At 41.5% G+C, this 7,773-nt stretch overlaps 1 pseudogene; it reads left to right on the top strand.

Moving 5' to 3' along the window:
• Window positions 1-6,824: 6,824 nt before the first annotated feature.
• LOC109575647 (large ribosomal subunit protein uL14-like) lies at window positions 6,825-7,351 on the top strand (annotated as a pseudogene).
• The last annotated feature ends 422 nt before the right edge of the window (window positions 7,352-7,773 follow it).

The following is a 7,773-nucleotide window of genomic DNA, read 5'->3' as shown; positions in this document are numbered from 1 at the left end:
AGTATCCTATTGTATAATATATATGTACCGCATCTTTATCCATTCATCTCTCGATGGACATTTAGGTTGTTACCATGTCTTGGCTATTGTGAACAGTGCTGGTATGAACATTGGGTGCATGTATCCATTTGTCTGGATATATGCCTAGGAGAGGGATTGCTAGATCATATGAAAACTCTAGTTTTTTGAAGAACCTCCATACTGTTTTCCACAGTGGCTACACAAATTTACATTCCCACCAACAATGTAGGAGGGTTATAAAAATCTTTCTAGCTAGATTTTTGTTCATACTCTCAATTATTTCCTGAGAGTAAGTCCTAGAAATTGCGTGACTAGATAAAAAAATATTAATAGATTTTTGCATTTAGTGCCAATTGCCCTCTTAAAAGATTGTACCTATTTACTTTTCTGTGGAAAAAAAAAAAAAGTGCTCATTACCTTACATCTTTTCCACAGCAGTCATTATGATTTTTTAAAAATAATTTTTACCAAATTTAGTGGTTATAAATCTAGATCATTACTGTTTCGATTTTATTTCTTTGTGTGTTGAGAAGTTAAACAGTTTCCATCTATATTTTGGACATTACATCTCTCTTCCTTTCCTTCTCTCTCCTTTTTTGTTTCCTTCATTTAACTTGTCTCTAACACAATTTGATCTCTCTGAAATTGGTCATAAGTTTCAATTAGCAGCTGCTTTAGCCCTTCAGATAAGAAAAAAAAAAAGTCCACTGGACTGTTATAAACACCATGAGGACAGAGATGTGGACTGTTTTACTTCCTGCTATCAATCTTCATAATGCTTGGTTGTGAAATGTTCCCAGTAAACCCTGATGGAATGGCTGAATGAATGGATGCCTGGATGATGGGTGGAAGACCGTAAGAATTATTCCCTAGAGCAGCCTGCAGCAACTGTTATGGCCTAGGTGCCAGGTGTTCCAAGCCTTCCCTTCATTCATTTAAAGAATGATACCCAAGCTGGAGTCACCCCTCTCACTACCAGAAACTCCTTCCCATCCCTTTGGGAGAGTTATCTTGTTATGAGACCACATATATCATCAAGCACACAAGCAACTCAGATTCAGTTTACCTGAGGAGGAGAGCCTGAGTAAGCAGTAAGTATTCATCAGATAGCTGATCTTACCTTTCATGTTCATCAATAAATCTATATTGTGAGTCTACCAAGTGAAGAAACAAGGGCCCAAGGAGAAACAAATATAGGAAGCACATGGAGGTGGGGACAAGCTGTGAAGCTGTCTTCATCCTCAAGGACAGGAGTCCATCCAGGTGTTACAAGAGCCAGTAGGTAAGTAACTGTGGTAACGCAGCTGAAAAATGATGGAACACAACCTTGATCTTAAGGGGGCAGTTACTCCACTGCTCTAGCCCATTGCTGCTGTACCAAGAATGTGAGTGTAGAGTTGCCAGAATCTGGAATGTGGTGTGAAATAGCCTGATTGAATGTTGGTTTAATTTTGCAACCATTATGTAGGGCCAACAAAATGTTAGATCTGTCACTTGTTGGCAGCCTACACCCAGGAAACTGTTCAACTTCAGCTTCTTCAGTGTCAGGGCATAGACTTGGATTACCGTGATACTGAATGGTTTGCCTTGGAAATGAACAGAGATCATTCTGTCATTTTTGAGATTGCATCCAAGTACTGCATTTTGGACTCTTTTTTTGACTATGATGACTACTCCATTTCTTCTAAGGGATTCCTGCCCACAGTAGTACACATAATGGTCATCTGAGTTAAATTCACCCATTCCAGTCCATTTTAGTTCGCTGATTCCTAGGATGTCAACATTCACTCTTGCCATCTCCTGTTTGACCACTTCCAATTTGCCTTGATTCATGGACCTGACATTCCAGGTTCCTGTGCAATATTGCTCTTTACAGCATTGGACCTTGCTTCTATCATGTCATATCCACAACTGGATGTTGTTTTTGCTTTGGCTCCATCCCTTCATTCTTTCCAGAGTTATTTCTCCATTGATCTCTAGTAGCATATGCCAAAGCCTTTGACTGTGTGGATCACGATAAACTGGAAAATTCTGAAAGAGATGGGAATACCAGACCACCTGACTTGCCTTTTACGAAACCTGTATGCAGGTCAAGAAGCAACAGTTAGAATTGGACATGGAACAACAGACTGGTTCCAAATAGGAAAAGGAGTATGTCAAGGCTGTATATTGTCACCCTGCTCATTTAATTTATATACAGAGTACATAATGAGAAATGCTGGGCTGAAGGAAGCACAAGCTGGAATCAAGATTGCCAGGAGAAACATCAATAACATCAGATATGCAGATGTTACCACCCTTATGGCAGAAACTGAAGAAGAACTAAAGAGCCTCTTGATGAAAGTGAAAGAGGAGAGTGAAAACGCTGGCTTAACGCTCAACATTCAGAAAACTAAGATCATGGCACTCGGTCCCAACATTTCATGGCAAATAGATGGGGAAACAGTGGAAACTGTGGCTGAGTTTATTTTGGGGGGCTCCAAGATCACTGCAGATGGTGATTGCAGCCATGAAATTAAAAAATGCTTACTCCTTGGCAGGAAAATTATGACCAGCCTAGACAGTATATTAAAAAGCAGAGACATTACTTTGTCAACAAAGGTCCGTCTAGTCAAGGCTATGGTTTTTCCAGTGGTTGTATGGATGTGAGATTTGGACTATAAAGAAAGCTGAGCACAGAAGAATTGATGCTTTTGAACTGTGGTGTTGGAGAAGATTCTTGAGGGTCCCTTGGACTGCAAGGAGATCCAACCAGTCCATCCTAAAGGAAATCAGTTCTGGGTGTTCATTGGAAGGACTGATGTTGAAGCAGAAACTCCAATATTTTGGTCACCTGATGCAAAGAGCTGACTCATTTGAAAACACCCTCATGCTGGGAAAGATTGAAGGCAGGAGGAGAAGGGGACGACAGAGCATGAGATGGTTAGATGGCAGCACCAACTCAATGGACACGGGTTTGTGTGAACTCTGGGAGTTGGTAATGGGCAGGGAGGCCTGGCGTGCTGCAGTTCATAGGGTTACAGAAGGCTGGACACGACTGAGAGACTGAACTGAACTGACTGACTGACCCAGGAAACTGACAACTCAGAAAATAAAGCAGCCATGGTACAAATGAGGGGTGCAGGTGGTAAAGAGAAGAGGTCACCAGGGAAGGAGGAGTGCTTATGGGAGAGGCAGCTGAAGGCAGAGGAAGGCAGGGACCTCATTTTGTAGGACAGATGTTCAGATAGGTTGAAAGGACCATTGAATGAATCCCTCAGTCTTTCAAAAGCTATAACCAACAAAGAACTGGTGTGCAGGGCATGGATGCTAAGTTAGGCAGAATTCATTAGGCCAAGTGGATCTATAACTATTGTGAATATAGGATCTGGCAAATTCAGTTAGATCTTACAGGGCTACAGTTTGGGGAAGTTGGCAAGCCTCAGTCTCCGCAGGATGGAAAATCCTCTCCAACCTCCACCGAATCACAGGTGCACCTCTTACCCTATTTTTTCACCCTGAAAGTCACCCAGGATACTGCCAATTTTGGACACCCACAGGCAGGGATGCCATGACAGCCTCAACCAGCCTCACAAGAATCAGAAGACTCGCGAGCCTGACATTGCAGAATTTATACCAGGAGGCTCCCATTTTAAAAGCTGCTGCCCATCCTCTTCCCCTTTAAACAGCAAACTCGTGTATGATGTTCCATTTTTTGGCTTGAAAATGCTCCAGCTGAGTACTTGCATGGTTACCATGGCAACTATCAGGTAGCATCATCTTGTGCCTGAAGCTGAGACTGCCAGCAAGAAAGCCAATACAGTAGTATATTGTTTCTTCCTGGACTAATCTTTTAAACTGTAGCCTATAGAGTTCCCATAATATATTCAATCAGAAGCTTGAGTGGTTTATTGAATTTAATGTGTCATGGCTCTCCTTTGACAGTGCAATCCATTCAGCAGTCGGCCTTTATTTTGAATTTTCTCCTTGGCAGTGAAAAGTGCAGAGCTTACTGTGGTGCACGTTTTGTGATTTCGGAGACTTTAAGAAAGAAAATGGATTTGTACACACAGACACTGTCTTTTGAATCTCACACTAGTTGAAGAATTATTTATCTTATTTTGACTGGACCCAGGTGGGCTATTTGCCAAACATCTGATTTCTAGATATCGTATATATCACCAGGGAAGAGCTAATATATTTCTGTGATTGGTGAACCCTCTAAGGAGATGAGAAGTAAAAGTCAGCTGGTTCAGTCAAACAGTGGCTGTCAATTCCAAGTCCTCCAGGGTGTTCCCTCCATCCATTTCCTAAGAGAGAGGCCACATTCCCCACCTCCCCACCCCAGCCTCCTGGGTGTGAGAGACAGGTAAGGTAAGCAGAGGGTGTGACCACACTTACTGTGGAAGGGCCAGCATAATAAGACATCATGATTGGAAGTGCTCTTTGGGGTCAAAAACATGAGAGGTTCCATCGTTCCAGAAACTTTCAGAGTAGATGAGAAACTAGGCTAGAAGATTTAATGAGTTGCTGTGCACTTGTGCTCAGACCTTTAAAAGTCTGACAGAATTGTGTGTAAACACTGGAATCACTTTTTGTGTTATGCTTCTTTGAGTGTGAAACAACTCAGCATGGGATTGGACTGCATGGACATAGCTTGGTACATATTACAATTTTTTAATTGAAATTTTAAATGTTTCTAGTAAGTTAATAGTGTTATCAAACTGCTGTGCCTAGTCGCTCAATTGTGTCTGACCCTTTGCGGTCCCACGGACTGTAGCCCACCAGGCTTCTCTGTCATGGGGATTCTCCAGGCAAGAATATTGGAGTGGGTTGCCATTCCCTTCTCCAGGGGATCTTCCCAACCCAGGAATCAAACCTGCATCGCCTGCTTTGCAGGCAGATTCTTTACCATCTGAGCCACCAGGGGAGCCCATCAAACTACTGACTAATTATAAAATCTTTACTATTAGGATTTCATTCAGTGAATGTTAGCTGAACACCCACACTGTTTTAATTTTTTTTTAACTGAGAGGCACAAACACCTCCATCATTGATCCAAGCATGAAACTTTTTGGTAGTTTATTATTTACTTACTTACTAATACCTTACGAACTCCCGTGCACCCATCATTCTCTAGTCACAGTTCTAGGTGTTGTGGGAAGTACAGAGATGAAGGAAACAGGTCACACCTTTCAAGATGTGAAATTTGATGTGATAAGTGTGATAATTTGGTGTGATAGGCTGATAGTGGCTTCCAAAGACTATGTCCAAATCCTACTCCTAGGAACCTATGACTATCATTTCATTTAGAAAAAAATAAAGTCTTTGCAAATATAATTATGATAAGGATCTAAAAATGCGTAGATAACTGAATTCTCTATTGCTGTTAATGTTCAGTCTCTAAGTTGTGTCCAACTCTTTGTGACTCTGTGGACTACAGCACGCCTGTTTTCCCTGTCCTCCACTGTCTCACGGAATTTGCTCAAATTCATTTCCATCGAGTCAGTGATGCTGTCTAACCATCTCATCCTCTGGCGCTCTCTTCTCCTTTTGCCTTCAATCTTTCCCAGCATCAGGGTGTTTTCCAACAAGTTGGACATTCACATCAGGTGGTCAAAGTACTGGAGCATCAGCACCATTCCTTCCAATGAATATTCAGGATTGATTTCCTTTAGGATGGACTGGTTTGAACTCTTTGCAGTCCAAGTGACTCTCAAGAGTCTTCTCCAGCACCGCAATTCCAAACCATCAATTATTCAGCACTCAGCTTATTTTATGATCCAAATCTCACATCTGTACATGACTACTGGAAAAACCATAGCTTTGACTATACATACCTTTGTCAGCAAAGTGACATCTCTGCTTTTTAATAAGCTAAGTTTGTCATAGTTTTTCTTCCAAGGAGCAAGCGTCTTTTAATTTCATGGATGCTGTGCTCATCCGCAGTAATTTTGGAGCCCAAGAAAATAAAGTCTGTCACTGTTTCCACTAGAATTCTCTGAGTGAACCCTAAATATCATCAGAGAGAGACGGAGCTTTGTCTCACCCAAACAGAAGATAAGGCACTGTGAAGACAGAGGCATAAATTTGAGTGATGTCAGTACAAGTCCAATGAACACCAAGAAATCCCAGCAGACATCAGAGGTTGGAAGAGGCATGGAGAAAATTCTCCTCTAGAACCTCCAGCAGAAGTATCGCCCTACTGCTACCTTGGCTTCAGACTTCTGGGCTCCAGAACTGTGGGAGAATATATTTCTATTGTTTCAAGCCAGCATGGTTGTGATAATCTGTCACAGCACCTACAGGAAAGTAATACATTTGGTATGATATGTGAGGCATGCATATGAGCAGCTCTAAGGGCAACAACTATAATAACTAGCATTTACCAAACACCTCTACGCTAAGCATTTTATGTGCGTTATTTCTTTAGTTCTCCAAACAATGCTATGGGGCAGGGACCGTAATCACTTCCATTTTATATATGAGGTAATTGAATCTCAATGTGTTAGAAAACCATCCCAAAGTCTTAGATCGAATTAGGGACATTCAAGAGATTCAAACACTAAATACTGAAAAATATATCAACTCACCCCCAAGGTAATGAAAACATACTCACACAACTTGATCTCTAAAGTACAGATCATCTATGTGTGTTGAAATCAAGGATGCTTCTTTTTAGACTTTCTGATAGAAAAATTCTGATTTGTTTAACAGAAGCCTCACTTTTCTCTACCATTTGGGCCTTTATACTGGTACTCTAAGCCATACTGCATCTACCCAATAGGAAAATTGCTGCGTTTTATCTCTTTCTGGCATTCAAGATGTCAAAGTAGGGACATGGTAACTCCTCTGGTGCAAAATTCCAGATTTCCTTGTCTCTTCCAGTTGGAGCCATGACCAACCATGCTGGCAACACAGGAGCCAAAAATTTGTATATGATCTCTGTGAAAGAGAACAAGAGATGACTAAATAGACTTCCTGCTGCTGGTGTGGGTGAGATGGAGATAGCCACAGTGAATAAAAGCCAACCAGAGTTCAGAAAGAAGGTACATCCAGCAGTGGTAATTCAACAATGAAAGTCATACTGGAGAAAAGACAGTGTGTTTCTTTATTTTGAAGATGACATAGGAATCATACACAGTAAACAATAAGGGAGAAATGAAAGGTTCTGCTGTCACAGGACCAGACGCCGAGGAGTGTGCAGACTTGTGGCCCAAGATTGCATCCAGCACTGACAGCGCTGCATGATTCTTCAGTGTATTTGTAAAAAAAAAAAAAAAAAATTAAAATTAAAAATGATTTGCTCCCTGCCCACACCCAACCAAAAAGACAAGAAAAGAAAATAGCTATGTTTGTCTAACACAAAAATGTGTAAAATACCTTCAGGAAATATGGAATCAACCAGTTTTGCTGAAGCAAAGCTGTTTATATCAGAGTTATAAGAAAGGAAAGCAGAATTTTGTTCCAAGCCCAAAGACTGCAGAGAACAAGGGGAATCAGACCTGGACTTGATCCAGTCAGAAGTTGGTGGAGATGACTAGGAAAGAATACTTAGATTAGTGATCGGGGTCACGGGTGACTTTGAACCTACAGGGTTTGGGTGAGAATAATGGTAGTTGAGGGACTTAAGGAAGAACTGGGAGGTGTGGAAACAGAAGCAGCTGAAATAAGCTTCTTCCTGGAGGTGCCTGGCAGCAGAAGAAAGAAGACAAACAGAATGAGGGTGAGGGGGCAAGTGGGTGGGCATCAGAGGATCAAGCCTCTCCTCTG

The sequence above is a fragment of the Bos indicus genome, chromosome 2 (assembly GCF_029378745.1).
Source record: "Bos indicus isolate NIAB-ARS_2022 breed Sahiwal x Tharparkar chromosome 2, NIAB-ARS_B.indTharparkar_mat_pri_1.0, whole genome shotgun sequence".
Lineage (NCBI taxonomy): Eukaryota > Metazoa > Chordata > Mammalia > Artiodactyla > Bovidae > Bos > Bos indicus.
The sequence above is the reverse complement of the archived record's forward strand: the minus strand, read 5'-3'. Positions and strand labels throughout refer to the sequence as shown.